This window comes from Pleurodeles waltl, chromosome 1_2 (genome assembly GCF_031143425.1).
Source record: "Pleurodeles waltl isolate 20211129_DDA chromosome 1_2, aPleWal1.hap1.20221129, whole genome shotgun sequence".
NCBI classification, from domain to species: Eukaryota; Metazoa; Chordata; class Amphibia; order Caudata; family Salamandridae; genus Pleurodeles; species Pleurodeles waltl.
Window position 1 is genome coordinate 210,126,947 of NC_090437.1, and position 18,937 is coordinate 210,145,883.

The window sequence follows — 18,937 nt, forward strand, 5'->3', positions numbered from 1 at the left end:
GAGACACTCAGGCTCACATAGATGCATACAATAACACATCTAGGGGTGCACTGATGCATACTCTACCACAGCCAGGCACACACTCATACATACACAGATACACCCAAGCTCACATGGAAGCATACACATATACACATAGGCAGACACTGATGCATAAACTGGCATACCCAGAGAGACACTGATGCATACACTGAAACAGCTAGGCACACACTGATAATGCACACACTCACACACCTATTTACATATATACTGACACATCTAGGGACATGAGACGCATTAACTGACACATCCAGCAGACACTGATGAATACACTAACACATCCAGTCCACACAGATACAAACACTGACATATACAGGCACAAACTAACATATACACTGTTACACCCAGGCACACACTGATGCATACACTGACACAAGTAGGCACAAACTGATGTATACACTGATATACCTAGGCACACACTGGTGCCCATACTGACACACCCAGTCACACACTGATGCACACACCACAGCATAGACCAATGCATACTTTAATATACTCACATGCCTACTGATGACCGGACCATCCAGGCACACACAGATGCATACAGTGGCACACCTAGTGGTGCACTGATGCATACATTAACACAACCAGGTAAACACTGGAGCATACACTGACACACCCAGGCCCACTGATGCATACACTGAGACACCCAGGCACACAGATGCATATAGTAACACACCTTGGGGTACACTGATGCATACACTACCGCACTCAGGAACCCACTGATGCATACACTGATACATAGAGGCATGCACTCATGCATATGCTGAAATACCTGACAGACAGTTATGTATAGACTGACAAAACCAGGACGAAGTGATGCATGCACTGATTCACTGTTGCACACACTGATGCATACACTGAAACACCAAGGAACATACTGATGCAGTGCAGATGTGCATATTTACTATCAATTCAACTTTGTATTAGGAAATGTTCTTCTTAAGTTATTTTTCTACAAAGCTAAATGTATTATTTGTTTTTTGAGATATATACTTCCAGGTAAATAAGAAGATTGACAATGCCTAATAAAACACAAAGAAGAAAAAATAGAAGCAACAATACTACCTGGTGAAAACTGACAGTAAAAAAGAGGATAAGGTGGAAAATGGCCAGAGAAATAAAACCCTCACTGATAAGAGTAGTAAGGATATTAAAAAAACAAATGCCATAAAATGCAAAATGAGAGAAAGACATCAAATAGAAGTAGAAGCTTGAAACATAATGAGAAAGAGGTACAAATGAATGTTGTGAAAACTGGGAAACCTAACAAAAACTAAGACTTTCAGACAAAAACAATTTAAGGAATTAAGAGTAAAAATGTTTTTAAACAGAATAGTTCAAAATGTATGGATCACGGTGAAGAAGTATAAGAGAAGAACTGTTGTTCTAAAGAAAACTCATCATATTGAGTATATAATTGAGAAAAAATAGTTGTGAAAAGGAAACTTTTTATCTTAATAACAGAATGAAGACACTAGATTAAACAGTCATGTACTTAAGAAAAAGAACATTGAGAAGGAGACTTACTAAAAAAACACATTTTTACAAACGTTTTAAAGGTGAATGGATACACACATCTAGTACGGAACCGTTATTTAATGAAGAGAGTTATTTACAAGAGAGTACATCAGTGCATGCAGCTGACACAACTTCTCGTTGCTATGAAGTAAAAGATGGTACTCCGCTAGAAAAGAAGAGATAGTTCTAGGAAGGTAGAAGAAAAAATAGCTGAAGTAGTACAAAGAAGGTGTGAACAGGGTCCTGTGTACAAGTGAAAATATAGTAGTATTTGTAGCACCCAACAGGAATCTATTGATAAATTAAACTTTCTCTTAAGAGATTCTTTTGGAGAAGTCTGAAACAAAAAAAAGGTTTCAGGAATTAGATCCATGCAAAGTTAGAAAATGCACAAACTTACAAGGCCATTCATGGCACGTCTTTCAAAGAAAGTGTGTAGAAGCACTTTTCATCACTTTAGAAGAAAAGTTGTGCATTATTGAAAAATTCACAATTTAGTAAGAAGACTTTATCATGTAAAAACTCCAGCTTTATGTTTAGGAGATTTGAATGGAGCTCTCTTACATGGTACTGTAGCAGAGTGTGAAAAGGTTTGTGAAGGCATTCAGTTCTGTTTCTTAGGCCTTGTAGAGGAGAGTAGGGAAAATGAGGAGGTAGTGATTGGAGTTGTAGAGCAACTGGACATAGAGATTAGTATTAAAAGGTTGGAAAAGAGAAAGACAAGTTCAATGCACTATGTTCTGAGCAACCAGAGTATGTGTGTATCAGTTGTCACTGTACTCACTATAAAAAATAAACTCTTAATGTAGTTGTATTTTCTAAAACCAAAGAAGATAGCAGTGATAAGTAGCAGGAATCTGGAGCATATGTATTCATGAAAGAACGCTTTGATTTAACTGCAAAGCAAACAATATGTAAGTATTGTTATGACAAATTAAAAGATAATAAAATGCAAGCTAGATCCATTCATAATAGATTAGAATTGGTACCATTGGCACACAACTTGAGCAATTCATTGTGTATGAATCAATTCTAGTATGAACTGTTCATCCATTTCAAGCAATTTTTTGAAGTGACCCGAAGACAGGTATGCTCCCGCCAACAGAACTTCAGTAAGGACTTAAAGGAAGAGTTGTATATTTACCATTAGATTTAAAAATAAATGTTGCTAATGTGGGTATTAAGAAAGATACAAATCAACCACTGGTTATTCTAGTAAATGGACTTCCCACCAAAAGTAAAAAAAGATCTGGCAAGAGTTAGTTGATGTGAATAAAGTAAAAAAGCCACATTATACTTGAAGGAGAATAATATTTTTTATAAGAATGTTGACGACTGGAAATGTAAGTTGTATTGACAACAAACTACTACAATCATGTGGGCAAATAGAAAAAGCAGATACGGAGAAGTCAGAAGAAATATATGAGCACTATAGTACTCATCCATTTCATTGAAAAGAAGTTGTTGGGGACACTATTGATCTCTTTCAAATGAAAAAAGCTAGTGGAGCTCCAATAAGTGTGTGGGAAACCGTTTAGAGGCTCACTGTTTTTTGTAGCTATTTCCCATAGGAGTAGGTGACCGACCTCTGCAAATATCAGCAGCTGAATACAAATCAATAAGACCATAGTCAGAGGACCCTAGGTTTTGACAATGTATTCCGTATATACTCCAGTAGCTGTTTGAGGGTGACTTGTTAGGACTCTCTTATGCTGTGAACTATATGCTTAAGACAGGACTCAATCATCAAAACGTAGCTGCAGGGGAGTTTGTTGATAAGCTACAAGGTAAAGATGAAAATCTGAAGGACAACCTAATTAATTTGATGGCATATCAACACTAGACTAATGAATACTGTTAGCATTGTCATGAGAACTTAAATGTATACTCTAGAACTTAGGTCCTCGTACTTGGTTTGTAACGCTTAGTTGTACAGAGTATGCTGTGGATAATAAACTAGAATTTCTAAGACAAGCAAACCAGTGCAAAAGATAGCCATTTGAAGACAGAAGGAGGACTTTGCTCTTTGGATCCTTCTACTGTATATCAGTAGTTCAATCACAGGTTTCAAGCAATGCTTGGTTTTATATGCTACAAAACAAATCCTCCTCTTGGTGAAGTCATAGATTTTTTCGGAGAAAAGAATAGCAGGCAAGAGGTGCTACGCATATTCGCATGCTTTATGGATAAAGAATGCATCAAAATCTGAAACAGATACTGATGAGTGTGTACTGTCTTTTATAGAACAGTAGGTTATATGCAGCATTCCAGATGACAATAAAAAACAAACCCCTTTGACAGCAAGTTCTACGCTCTCAATCAAATAGGTGTGGCAAGTATTGCGTCCAAACATACAGATGTAACAAAAACCTTCACACAAGATATTGTTTTAGATTTCAAAGGCCTATCATTTCTAGATTTATCTGTTTTTCATCTACAGTGAATCATACACTGAAAAGAAAATCAGCAAAGAATACATATAATCTGAAAAGATCAGAGGCTTCCAAATATATTAACGATTATAATCCTGTTTTACGGAAGTTATGGAATGCAAATATGGGCATACAGTTTGTTGCAGGAAATGTGATTGCTGTTGCTCGCTATGTCACTTGATATATCACAAAATCAGAGAAAACAGAGATGAAGGAAATGTGGGAGGATATTTCTGTAGAAAATCGAAAGAAGTTATACAGTTTCCGAATGCTCTCATATAGGGAGATGAGTTCATTTGAGTACTCTCCGAATGACAGGTTGAGTTCAGCCAGCTTGTACTCAAAGTCTAGAGGAATTGTTTGGGCTAGTTTAGGACTTGCAAAAATTCAGAACCTGACAGAGTTTGATCCGGAGAGTACAGCTATTGTGAAAACAAACATGTTGAATAACTACTATCCAAGAAAAAGTCCACATCTTGAAAACTGTGTATCTTTTCAAAGTTCTGCAACACTATAGGTAAAGAAACAATGTTTCAGAAAGCATTGATGAATGCGGAGATGTTGTTGCTGGTTGTGACTATTGTTTGATTTAGCATGCAAAAGGTAACTCAATTAACCATATAAAACAGAATGGTAAAACTACTGAGAAAAATGTTTTTGTACATTAGCACTCATTCAGCTCTTCAAACCTCGGCATTCTGAAACAGAGTTAATTGGAAATATGACTGCTACGAAGACTCTTTCAATGCTGTAAAAGACAGCATTGAGTGCCCAATATTTCTGAACTATCTAAAAGTGTTGAATGAAGAAATCCAACAAGAGGAAACAATTGCTGCTGAGATAACAAAGGACAGCACAGAAAGCAGTCAGTCAGTTATATATTAGTGGACAACCTGGCACTTGGAAAAGCATTTTAATTCACATTCTAAGCAGATATCTACAGGAGACTACAGACTCTTTGAGGCATATATATACTCTGTTTCAGCACCAAATTAGCGTCTTTTTTTACTCTAAATTGATGCAAAACTAACTCCATATTTATACTTTGGTGCTAGACCCGTCTAGCGCCAAATTTATGGAGTTAAAGTCATTTTTTGGACATGGAAACCTACCTTGCCTTAATGAGATGCAAGGTAGGCATTCCCATGCAAAAAATGACTCTATGGCCTTAACACCATATTTATACTCCTGTGCAAAAAATAGTGCACAGGACGGAGGAGGGGTCAAAAAATGGTGCAAAACTTGCTTTGCCCCAATATTTAACGCCTGGGTCAGGTCAGGGCAGGCGTTAGGGGACCTGCGGGCCTATTTCCATGGTGGAACACCATGGAATAAGCCCACAGGTTCCCTCCCCAGGTCCCAGAGACACCCCCACCCACACCAGAGGGACAGGGGAGGATGGGGAACACCATCCCAGGTAAATACAGGTAAGTATTTTATTTTATTTTTTAAAGTGCCGTAGAGGGCCCTGAAAGGGGTCCCCATACATGGCACAGGGTGCAATGGCCATGCCCAGGGGACCTTGGTCCCCTGTTCTGGCCATCGGAGTGGTGGGCATGACTCCTGTCTTTTCTAAGACAGGAGTCATTTGGTATGGATGGTTTTGCATCAGAAAATGACCCTATGCAAGATTAGAGTAATTTTGTTTTACTCTAACTGGCCTAACGTCATTTTTTGGTCCAAATCTCCCTTCTCCCATACCACCAGCCCCACCCAACTAATGTAATGTTTTTTTAGTCTAGCCTACCCTTTGCACCGACTTGCACCATTCCATAAATATAGTGCCCAGCTGGTGCACAGAAATGGTGCAAGCCAGTGCTAAACCTTTTGGTGCAAAACTGCGTTAGTGCAGTTTTGCACCAAAAAGTATAAATCAGGGCCTTTATGTCATGTATTGTAACCGCCCCTATTGGATTAGCTGCACACAACATCAAAGGAATTACATTGCATAGTCTTCTTATGCTCCCTGTTCAACATACACTAAACTGTAGTACAAAAAGTTATCTGGGGAGGCTTGTCATGAAGTTTCCTGAGTGTTGAAGAAATACATCTTTTAGTGAAGTTGTTTTTTAGATTGTTGGTTTGAAAATGACACTTTCAGAAAGTAGTCATTCTCTTGCTTAAGCCATTCTATGACTCTGTCTGTTTGTGGATTGCCTGTCTAGATCAGTTTGACAGTTGGGCTGTTTGTGAATCTCCCCTAGAAAGTGACACAAAGGGAGCTGGGATGTAGCCTGTATATCATGGTAAGCCATCTGGGCTGGAGGGCAGGGGAGGAGTGGTCACTCACACCTGAAAGGGCTGTGCCTGCCCTCACACAGTACAGTCTCCAACCCCCCTGGTGTGTGTCTGGGGCCTGGCCCAGGCAAGGCAGGATCTTGTAAACAACAGATAATTTTTTTTTTTTAAGCAGGCCTACTTCAAAAGCAGAAAGGGGTATAAGCATTGGACCCAAAATCCCTGAAAATCAGATCACTTCTGGAACCAAGAGGAACCTCTGCCAAGGAGAAGAGCTGCAGAGCTGGAGGAGGAATAGTGCCACTTTGCCTGTGACTGTACTTTGCTTGGGTGGGCTGCAGTAGCTGTTTCTGCCTGAGAGAAGACAAAGACTGACTTTTGTGTGACTTCCCACTGGTGAAGAATCTCCGACGCAAGCCCCATGCAGCACGGTTTTCTGGCACTGGTCGACCAGATTTCGACGCAACATCGCTGGGTGGGAAAAATCAGTGCAAAGCCTGCCCTGACCAGAGGTGCCTGTCTGGGAATCAACTTATCGCTCTCTTGTGGGAGAGAAGAAATGATGCACGTGGATCCGACCGGACAAGGAATGACGCACGGTCTCGCATGCGAGTGAGAAATTGACGCATTTGCTGGTCAAAATGTTTGACGCTATTGATGTACTGTTCAATTTTTGCTCTTACTCTGAACAGTACACAGGGGCACATTGTAACAAATGGTGTGTCCCCTCTTAAGGCCTGCTTTGAGAAGGAGTTAAAAGTGCAAAAGAAATGACACAAAGAAATCTCAAAGATTTCTTTGCACAATTTTTTGCCCCCCCCCCCCGAACTTGGAAATACCCTGTTTGCATACATTAAGCCTGGTACAGGCATAATGTCGCACAAAGTGTTACATAGTAGTGCAATGCATGCATTGTGCAACTTTGTAAATCTAGCATGGAAAAAGGCCACCTTAGTGCCACCTTAACATAAAAAAATGACAAAAGGCGGCACTGGGGTGGCAGTAGGCCCTCGTAAATCAGGACAGTGGTATCTTAGAGGAAGGGATGGTATCTATTGAGGAACTATTCATAGTAAGTTTCTCATGGCACCATGACTTCTCTTCAAAAGCAAAAGTTGCTGAAAGATGCATCACAAAATGAAGATGCACAAAGTGCACATCAGATCTTCTATCAACTTTAAACATAACAAGAACTGGCAAGAATACTATCCTAATGCTACAGTGAGGCATTGCAGATGGAACTAAGTTGGAAACTCTAACTACAGATTTTAGAGCAGGACAAATTTAAATTTCTTATAATACATATACCTGTCCAGCCATTATTTTCCATGAAGGAGTAAGTTTTACATCTGAACACTACAGCATTTATATAACAAATACAACTGAATAGTGTAATGATACTAAAATTGCATTTATACTGAAATTACTCTATTAATTACCAAACTCTTACATTCTGTTTCTTGAACCAAAGTTCTAAGTAGGATTACTACTGAAGCAATTCAATAGTACATCTTTGGGATATATATATGAGAAACTAAGGCATCATACGGCCTAACAGGGATGATGTCTTTCTAAGGGACTGTAAATCTTCAAATCTTCTTCCTCTTGGATGGAAACCCCAGACATAGTACTAAACTAGAAATGGAGATCAGAAACCTTGAACTAGAACAAACATCTATACAAGGTAGAAATCAATACTGCTAAACTTTTGTTTCAAGAACAGCTGGAAAATAATTAAAATAACAACGCCACAGATATACTGTACACCTCTTCAATGGATTGCTGTACTTTATGATATCATGCAGCCTACTAAGGGTGATGTCTCTAGACTCCATTTTTACTACTACCATGATTCATACACATTAATTATATTATTAAGGTACAATATTCTTTATATTATTTGACAAATTTATCTAAAAGAGTTTGGATACTATTTGTAGTGAATGTCATACATAGTAATGTTAATTTCAAATAACGTGCTACGTACTTATGGTTTTATTTAAGTATGTGACTGTTCCCCCCGTTCAAGAATTAGTATCTATATGCACTTAACTTGTAGTGCAACATTATAGAATCTGAGAATAGTGGACAAGGGAATGTGACATGCTTAAATAATGTTTCTACAAAAGTATACATTCTTTGTGTCTTGCAATAAGCAATATTGTTTTTATTACAGATTGATAAATTTTAATACATGACTTATTTAAATGATAATTTAATTTTTAACTATGTTTTCTCTCTTTTTAGACAGATTAAAGGAGCTATTTACTACACTAATTCAGGTAACTAATTATATCTCACACACCTATGCACACGCTGATGCATACAATGGCACACCCAGGCACACACTGATGCATACATTGACAGATCCAGGCACACATTGATGCATACACTGACATACCCATTTACACAGTGATGCGTACATTAACACAACCTGATACACTCTGAGACATAGACTGACACACCCAGGCACACACTGAGTCATATACTATCACATCCATGTATACACTGATGCATGCACTAACACTCCCAACCATTACATTAATGCATACTGTAACAGATCCAGGCTCACACAAATGAATACACTAACACACCCATGAACACAGTAATGCATACAGTGACACACCAAGGCACACACTAATGCATACACGAACACATCCAAGCAAATAGTGATTTATATACTGACACACCCCGTCACACACTGCTGCATACACAAACACAACCAGGTACACATTGATGCATACAGTAACACATCAAGGCACCCACAAATGCATACATGCATCCACTAACACATGCAAGCACACACAGATGCATCAGTGACACAGCCAGGTGCAGACTGATGCATACACTACCACTATCAGGCACATACTGATGCATACACTATCATACCCAGGCATACACTGATGCGTACACTGACACATCCAGGGACACACTAATGCATACACTAACACATTCAGGCATACACTGATACACACAGTAACACATGCAACAACAAATTGATGCACACACTGACAGATCCTGGCACACATTGATGCATACATTGACAAAGCCAGACAAACACTGGTGCACTCACTTACAGACCCAGTAACACACTGTTGCATACACTCTCACTCCCAGGCACACACTGATGGATATACTGATACACCCAAGGATACACTAATGCATATTCTAACACATACAGTTAGACACTGATTTATACTTTAACACACCCAGGAACATACTGATTCGTACGCTGACACAACCATCCACACAATAATACATACATTAACACATTCAGGCACACACTAACATATACACTAACACACCTAGGTAGATCCTGATGCATACAGTAACACATCCAGGCACACACTGATGTATACAATGACACACCCAGGTGCACACTGAATCATTCAATAAAAGAGCCAGGCTCACACTGGTGCATTCACTGACATACCCAGTAACACACTGATGCATACGGTATCACACCCAGGCACACACTGATACATACACTGACACACCCAGGGACACACAAATGCATACTCTAATACATCCATGTAGACACTGATTTATACAGTGACACACCCAGGCACACACTGATGCATACAATATCACACCAATGTACACACTGATGGAAACACTGATGCAGCTATGTGCACACTGATGCATACGGTTTCACACCCAGGCACACACTGATGCATGCACTATCACAACAAGGCACACGCTGATGGAAACACTGATGCATACACTATCACACCCAAGCACACACAGATGCAGACACTAACACATGCAGGCACACACTGATGCATACAGTGACACAGCCAGGTGCACAATGATGCACACGCTACCACCCCCAGGCAGACACTGATACATACACTATCACACCCAGACACACTAATGCATACACTGAGACACCCAAGTCAAAACTAATACATACACTAACACAATCAGGCTTAGACTGATGCACACAGTACCACATGCAAGGACACACTGATGCATACAGTGACAGATCCAAGTACACACTGATGCATACGTGACAGATCCAGGCACACACTGATGCATACACTGACACAGCCAGGAACACACTGGTGCATTCACTGATACAACCAGTCCCACACCGATGCATACACTATTACACCCAGGCACACAATGATGCATTCACTGACACACAGAGGGACACACTAATGCATAACACATCCAGGTAGACACTGATTTATACTGTGACACACCGAGGCACACACTGAGACATACACTGACACAACCAAGTGCGCACTGATGCATACACTATCACAGCCAGGCACACGCAGATGCACACACCAACACATGCAGGCACACACTGATGCATACCGTGACACCACCAGGTGTATACTGATGCACATGCTACCACTACCAGGCACACACTGATGCATACACTATCACACCCAGGCACACACTAATGCATACACTGAGAAATCCAGGGACACACAGATGCACATACTAACACAATCGGGCACACACTGATGCATACAGTAACACATCCAACAACACTGATCCATACAGTGACAGATCCAGACACCAACTGATGCATATACTGACAGATCCAGGCTCACACTGATGCATACACTGACACAGCCAGGCACGCACTGGTGCATTCACTGACACACCCAGTCACACACTGATGCATACACTGTCACACCCAGGCATACACTGATGCATACACTGACACATCGAGGGACACACTAATGCATACTCTAACACATCCATGTAGACACTGATTTATATAGTGGCATACCAAAGCACACACTGACACACCCAAGAACATACTGATGCATACACATCATGCCATGTACACAATGATGCATGTGCTAACACAGTCAGGCACACACTGATGCATAAACCAACACATCTAGACACACCCTGATGTGCACAGTAACACATTCAGGCACACACTGATGCATACAAGGACACACCCAGTCACAGTCAGGTGCACACTGGTGCATACACTACCGCACCCATGCACACACTGATGCATACACTATCACACCCAGGCACACACTGATGCATTCACTGACACACCCAGGGACACACTGATGTCTACAATAGCACATGCAGCCACACACTGATGCATACACTGACACACCCAAGCAAACAGTTATACATACACTGACCGATCCAGGCACACACTAATTGTTGTACCTGGTCCTTGTGGCGGGTTCATCCCCTGACTTTTTGCCTCCTTCCTCCTATTTTGTCGGTCCTCTCGCTGTTGGCTCTAGGACTCTGAGAACGTTATTACTGCTGATCAGTGCTAAAGTGCAGGTGCTCTCCCATCTAAAGTTGGTATGATTGGCTTATACCTATTTGGCATATTTAATTTACCTGTAAGTCCCTTGTACAGTGGTACCTCTATACCCAGGGCCTGTAATTTAAATGCTACTAGTGGGCCTGCAGCGCTGCTTGCGCCACCCACTAAAGTAGCCTTTCAAACCTGTCCATTGCTTACTAGTGCAGGACCTGCATGCGCAGTTTTCTGCCACAGGAACCTGGCATCTTAATGTACTTGCAAGGCCCAGAACTCCCCTTTTACTACATGTAAGTCACCCCTAGGATAGGCCCAAGCTAGCCCTATGGGCAGGGTGCTATGTATGTAGAAGGCAGGACATGCGCCATGTAGTGTTGCCTGTCCTGGTAGTTACAAACAACCTAACTTGGTGTCTCACTTCTGTGAGTGCTGCCTTCTCATAAGATTTCATTGGAAATGCCCTGCTTTATGTGTAGGGGGTATTGTCTGATTTGTGAGGGGTAGAGTAGGCATGTTTTGTATAGTTGTAATGGTGATCAGCAATGCTGCTTACTGGTGTAAGTGGATTTGTTTATTACTATTACAGAAAATGACACTTCTAGAAAGTGAGCTTTTCTCTCTGCTTATGACTCTGGTCAGCTTGACTCCAATCCATGTCTGGGCAGAGTGACAGTTGGGCTTTGTGCATACTTTTTAGACAGCCTATACACAGGGAGGGTGGCGGTGTCACAGAGGTGCATCTGCATACCGAATAGTCTTCCTGGGCTGAGAGAAAGGAGAGGTGGGGCACACCTGCATTTGAAAAGGCTGTGCCCTGGCCTCACACAATAGGGTCGTTAAAATCCAACTGATGTTTGCAGCCTGTGCTGGAGGAGAGAGGGTCAACTCCCATAACCAGTTGCAACTGGATGGAACCTCCTCTCCCCTTCCTTTGTGGACACACTGTAAAACTGAGTTTTGGACTTGGCATCCTTGGCGTGGTCTCCCCTAACTTTTTACCTCTGTTTCACAGGTTGCTGATGTGTGCTGGACTCTGTTTTGCTGTTTTTGTTACTCTGGGCACTTTACCACTGCTATCCAGTTCTAAAGTGCAAGTGCTCCTGTATAAAATGTATATGTAATTGGATCTCTATGATTAGCATATTTGATTTACTGGTAAGTCCCTTGCACAGTGCACTAGAGGTACCCAGGCCCTGTAAATCAAATGCTACTAGAGGGCCTGCAGCACAGGTTGTGCCACCCACATTAGTAGCTCTGTAATCATGTCTCAGACCTGCCACTGCAGTGTCTGTGTTTGCAGTTTTAAACCGCCAATTCGACTTGGCAAGTGTACCCACTTGCCAGGCCTAAACCTTTCCTTTTCATACATGTGAGACATCCCTATGTAAACCCCATGGGCAGAGTGCAGTGTACAAACAAGGTAGGACATATACTAATGGGTTTTATATGTCCTGACAGTGAAATACTGCCAAATTCGTTTTTCACTGTTGCAAGGCCTATCCCTCTCATACGTTAACATGGGAGCTGCCTTTAAATATGATTAAAGCATAGATTCCCTTTGGGAGCAGATAGACATGTGGAGTTTGGGGTCTCTGAGCTCACAATTTAAAAATACATCTTTAGTAAAGTTGATTTTAAGATTGTGTGTTTGAAAATGCCACTTTTAGAAAATGAGCATTTTCTTTCTTAAACCATTCTGTGACTCTGCCTGTTTGTGGATTCCCTGTCTGGGTCAGTTTGACAATTGGGCTGTTTGCACCTCTCTCTAGACAGTGACACAAAGGGAGCAGGGGTGTAGCCTGCACATCCTGATGAGCCATATGTGCTAGGTGGGAGAGGGAGTGGTCACTCACACCAGAAAGGGCTATGCCTGCCCTCACACAATGCAGTCTCTAATCCCCTAGTGTGTGTCTGGGGCCTGGCCTGGGTAAGGCAGGATTTCACAAACATGAGAGACTTTCCTTTGAAGTAAGCCTACTTCAAATGCCAAAATGGGTATAAGAAGGGCACCCAAAACTGCATACTTTGGATCACATCTGGACATTAAGAGGAACTTCTGCCTGGAGAAGAGCTGAATAGCTGAGGAAGAAGAGCTGTTCTGCCTGTGACTGTGCTTTGTGGAGCTATCCTGCAGTTGCTGCTTCTGCCTGATGGAAGGGGACAAAGACTGGACTTTGTTGTGCATTCCTGCTTGTGAAGAAACCTCCAAGGGCTTGTTCTGAGCTTGCCTCCTGTTACTGAAGTCTCAGGGCCATCAAAGACTTCCCCCGCCAGCACCTGGACTCTCTGCTGAGACTTTTGCCCTGCCAAGTGGTGCCCAATCCAGTTCCTGGGGCCTTGACAGATGAAGCTGGCAGACCAAGATTGAAAATCCAAGCATCGACTGCCGTGCGGGGAAATTTCCGATGCAACCTCCAAGACGCAGCTGAAGAAACGACACTCCGCTGGATCCGTTGCTGAAATCAATGCACCGCTTGCAGCATGGATGGAAGATCCACGCTGCAGGCTGGAGAAACGACACACTGCATCGCTAACGGAGGCTGATAACATTGCAACGCACACAGCGTGGCTTTGCTAACACCGTGCAGCAGGATTTTCAATGCAAACCTTGCTGAGTGTGAGAAAACAAAGCAACGCCTGCCCGGACCCAAGTGCTGCCCGGATCGACGTATCGCTCTCCTGCGGAGAGGAAAACCGATGCACGCCGACCCGACCGAAAAAGGAGAAATGACGCACTATCTCACTTGTGGGTAAGAAATTGACGCACCGCTTACCTTTTTCGACGCATGCTCGCCCATGTGAGTTATTTTGATGCTACCCAGGTACTTTTTAATGCTAACAGTGTTTTACCTGTTTACAAAATAATTTAAGACTCTTGCTTTTAAAATTAATAACTTGACTGGTGTTTGTTAGATTTATGTCGTTTTGGTCTTTTTTTGTTTACATAAATATTTCCTATTCTTCTAAACCTGTGTTGTGTCAGTTTGTAGTATTTTCATTAAGTTACAGTGTGTGTTGGTACAGATACTTTACACCTACAACTCTGAAGTTAAGCCTGCCTGCTTGTGCCAAGCTACCGAGAGGGTGAGCGGGGGGTTAGCTGAGGGTGATTCTCCTTTAACCTGACTAGAGTAAGGGTCCTTGCTTGGAAAGGGGGTAACCTGACTGCCAACCAAAGACCACATTTCTAACACTGAGTATAAGTACAGGGGAGTTTTCCCCACAATTTGGGAACTCTTATACTAGATACTAGAACTTACTTGGAATTGGACAGAGACTGCTGGAGGGACTCCCCAGGAACTGCCATGGACTGCTGTTGCTGTGCTGATCTGTGACCTACTGGGTCACTAGCAGAGACTGCCGCCTGCTTGCATCCCCCTTGTGCTGGCCTGCTGCTGGGCCCTGCCAGCTGTGCTCCTTCTTCCTTGACTTTGTTCCCCAGGGGCAGGGTGCCGTGGCCCCTGACCCCTGCAACTGCCTGCTGCAGCATGTGAGGAGTGCTGCTCCTGTTTCATTTCTGTGAGAAAGCACTCTCGTTCCTCTTTTGGAGCACTGTGCTTTACTCCAAGTGCCTTGAGAGCGCCCCAGCTAGTCCTGTCAGTGCTTGAGAAGTGTGCTGTATCTCCGTGAGTAGTGGAGAAACAATTCACTGCCTCGGTGGGTTAGGAGCAAAGCCGAGAGCACGTTTGGATGTGCACTCATGAAGGTGCCCCCGGGGCCGAGGAGCCCGATGAGATGTGCCTCAGGGGCAAAAGGAAATGAGGCTCAGAGTTAGGGTGCTTTCAGAAGTGCTCCCGGGGCGAGGCGTTACGAGGAGAACACCCCTGGGGCATCAACGGGCCTGTCCTTCTGCTGAGTCTGGAGGAAGCGGGTCTCTCTCGGTGTGAGAGACACACCGCCAAGGACCTGGGGGGGGGGCAGAGGAGCTGCCGCGACATGCTCAGAGGAGATCTTCACCACCGGCTGGGAAGATGAGTCGGTCTCCCAGCCCGGGGGGGGGGGTTGTGGGCCAGACCCCGCACCTAGTAGGAGGCACGTGGCCTCCCTGAATATGAAGAAGGGCCGGACAAGCCTCCCTCAGCCTTGACAGGAGGCCTCTGTCCCCCAAGTGGCCCACGTGTGAGGAGCAGGGTGACCTCCACTTGTTGATTGTTTTGGCCCCTACCTTGTTGAAGGGCCCATAGAGGCCCCCAGAGATCACAGGTCCCAGGAGGGGGCCGACACAAATATCTTTGTGGTGGGCTGGGTGGGGTGGAAGCCTCATCGGAGGCTCCCCGCGCCACCGGGCCCCTATTGTTGTGTTTGGTGCAGTGTCTCCCCAGGGCAGGGCCAGTTGAGGCCAAAGGGGGGCCCTCTGAGATATCGGGCCCCAGGAGGGGCCAAATATTAAAGAAGGAGGGGGTGCGTGATGCCCCTTCCCCAACCAAATACTCGCAAGGCTCCCGTTCTGCACATAGGAGTTCCGGGGCCCCCCTTTGTATCCTTGTGGCTCTGGAGGTGCCTTCATAATAGAAACAGGTACTTTCTACAGGCATCCCTATTTCTCATGTTCCTAATATGAACTTTATGGATTTATATGCTAACCTGTTTTCTTTTATGATGTGCTACTTATATTTTGATATTGTTCCTTTTATGGGCATAACATGCTAATTTATTTTCCTGACTTGCCATATGTTTTATAATGTTCTTGATATATGCATTTTTGTAGTAAAGTGATTCCTGACTACTGCTTATGTTGCAGAATAATAAGTAACCTGTGTGTTATATGTGACTACTGCTAGTTCTGCAGAGTAACTAATGTGTAACGTTCAGACAATTGCTAAGGTCGCAGAATTTTACAGACATGTGTTTGGTCTAATAATTGTGTTGTGTACAATACAGTATATTTTCATATAACTTGGTGTTGTGTTTCCTTTGTGGTGGGGATAGTGTGTCACGTGTCTTGTGTGTGTTGTGGAAACGCTTTACACATTGCCTCCGCGTTAGGCCTGACTGCTCATGCCAAGCTACCAAGAGGGTGAGCAGGGGTTATCTTGGACGTGTAACCCCCTTGCCCTGACAAGAGTGGGTGGGTTCTGCCTGGCTTAGGTGCATACCCTAGCCAACCAGAAACCCCATTTCTAACACTAATGCATACACTTACAGATCCAGGCATACACTTAAGCATACATAGCCAGGCACACACTGGGCATTCATTGACACACCCATTGACATACTCCTGCATAAACTATCACACTCAGGCACACATTGATGCATACACTGACATAGCCATGGACACACTAATGCATACATTAACATATCTCGGCACACACTGACTCATACACTGACACCCACAGAAACACACTGACACATACACTGACACACCCAGGAGCACTCTGATAAATACACTGACACAGCCAGGCACATCATCATCCATAAAGTAGAAAAAAGAAATATGGACACAGCTGTTTTGCTGTTTGTAGTAAACAATGTTTTTTACAGCTACTCATGCACCCACTCGCACACCCGTACAGCCACTGACACACCAACTCACACACCTATAAAACCATTCACATACCCACTAATAGACCCACACATACTCTGGCACACCCACTCACTCATCTGTACAACAACTCACACACCCACGCACTCAGCCACACAGTCACTGACACAGCCACTCACTCATCAAAACAGTCACTCACACAACCAATCACTCACACATACAACCAGTCACGTACCCACTCACACACACGTGCAGGCACTCATACACCCACTCACTGACCCATTCAGCCACTCACACACCTGCTCACTCACCAACAAAGCTATTCAAACATTCACTCACTCTCCCATATAAAAACTGACAAAGCCACTCACTTTATTATATAGCCACCCATACACCCACTAACTCACTATGACAGTCACTGACTTACCCGCTCACTCACCAATACAGTCTCCAACACACCCAGTGATTCACCTATATAAGCACTCACACACCTACTCACTCACTCACACTGCCACTCACACATCCTCTTACTCAACTAGTGCAGCCACTTGCACAGCCACTTGTTCACCCGTACAGATACTTACACATCTGCTCACTCTCCCATACAGCAAATAACTCAAGCAGTCACTCATCCACTCACAAATACATACAGCCACTTACACTCAGTGGATGAAGTCATCGGTGATGTCATTTGAGATGTCATCAGTGATGTAATCTGTAATGTCAATGACCATGTCATGAGTGGTGTAATATGTGAGGTCATAATCAGTGCATTACGGGGGCCAAGTTAAAGTCAGCTCAGGTAATTATAAGTGCTGAATTTTAGGATTTTGTAAGAGTAAATTAAAATTGTAACTATATCATCCCTGTAACCTTTGTTTTTTCAGTGAATTTCTAAGGTACTTTTAATTCTATTTCCTAACTATAACGTCCCTGTAACATTTGTATTTTTCATTAAATCTATATATAGATAAAGATTTACAATGTTATATGAAATAGATATCTATCTCTCACCCTCTCTCTCTCTCTCTCTCTATATATATATATATATGTGTGTAAAACAAAGTTGTACTCCGGACAGAAAGCACACTCTCAACAGTTTGCAGTTTATTTTCAAAAGCAGCAAAGCCAGAAACATTCAAAGAATTATCCAGGCCTTAAGCGTTTCAGACATCTCGTCCTTGGTCACAGGCCAAATGCTTCATTTGAGTAAATGATTGCAGGCACCTAATTACTTCATTAAATACTCTGGTGAGTTACACAATGCATCTTGGTAGTGGTTGTCCTGCACATTTATATTACATCTTTAGTAGATGAACATTTCTGCCTTAGTAGGTTGCTGCAGCCTTCTGCTGCAAACACACATAAAAGCACATTTAAAAATCTTAGTAGGCGAATTCAAAGCACAGTTACCAAGTTTTGCTGAAATGATTTCCTCTTGTTGCTCTTTATATGACTATATGGTAAAGTCACACAGACCTGCTTTCTATCTGTAGTGGTGCTGCTTTCCTGGCTGGACAGGCCGTAAATTATTTGCAAAACAAAGTTGTCCTCCGGAGAGAAAGTGCACTCTCAACAGGTTGCAGTTTATTTTGGAAAGCAGCAAAGCCAGTAACATTCAAATAATTCTTTACACATTATCCAGGCCTTACGCGTTTCAGACATCTCGTTCTTTGTCACAGACCAAATGCTTGGGTTGAGGAAATGATTGCAGGCACCTGATTACTTCATTAAATAGTCTGGTGAGTTACACAATGCATCTTGGTAGTGGTGGTCCTGCACATTTATATTACATCTTTAGTAGATTAACATTTATGCCTTAGTAGGTTGCTGCAGCCAAACACATAAACGCACATTAAAAAATCTTAGTAGGCGAATTCAAAGCACAGTTACCGAGTTTTGCTGAAATTATTTCCCCCTGTTGCTCTTTATATGACGATATGGTAAAGTCACACAGACCTGCTTTCT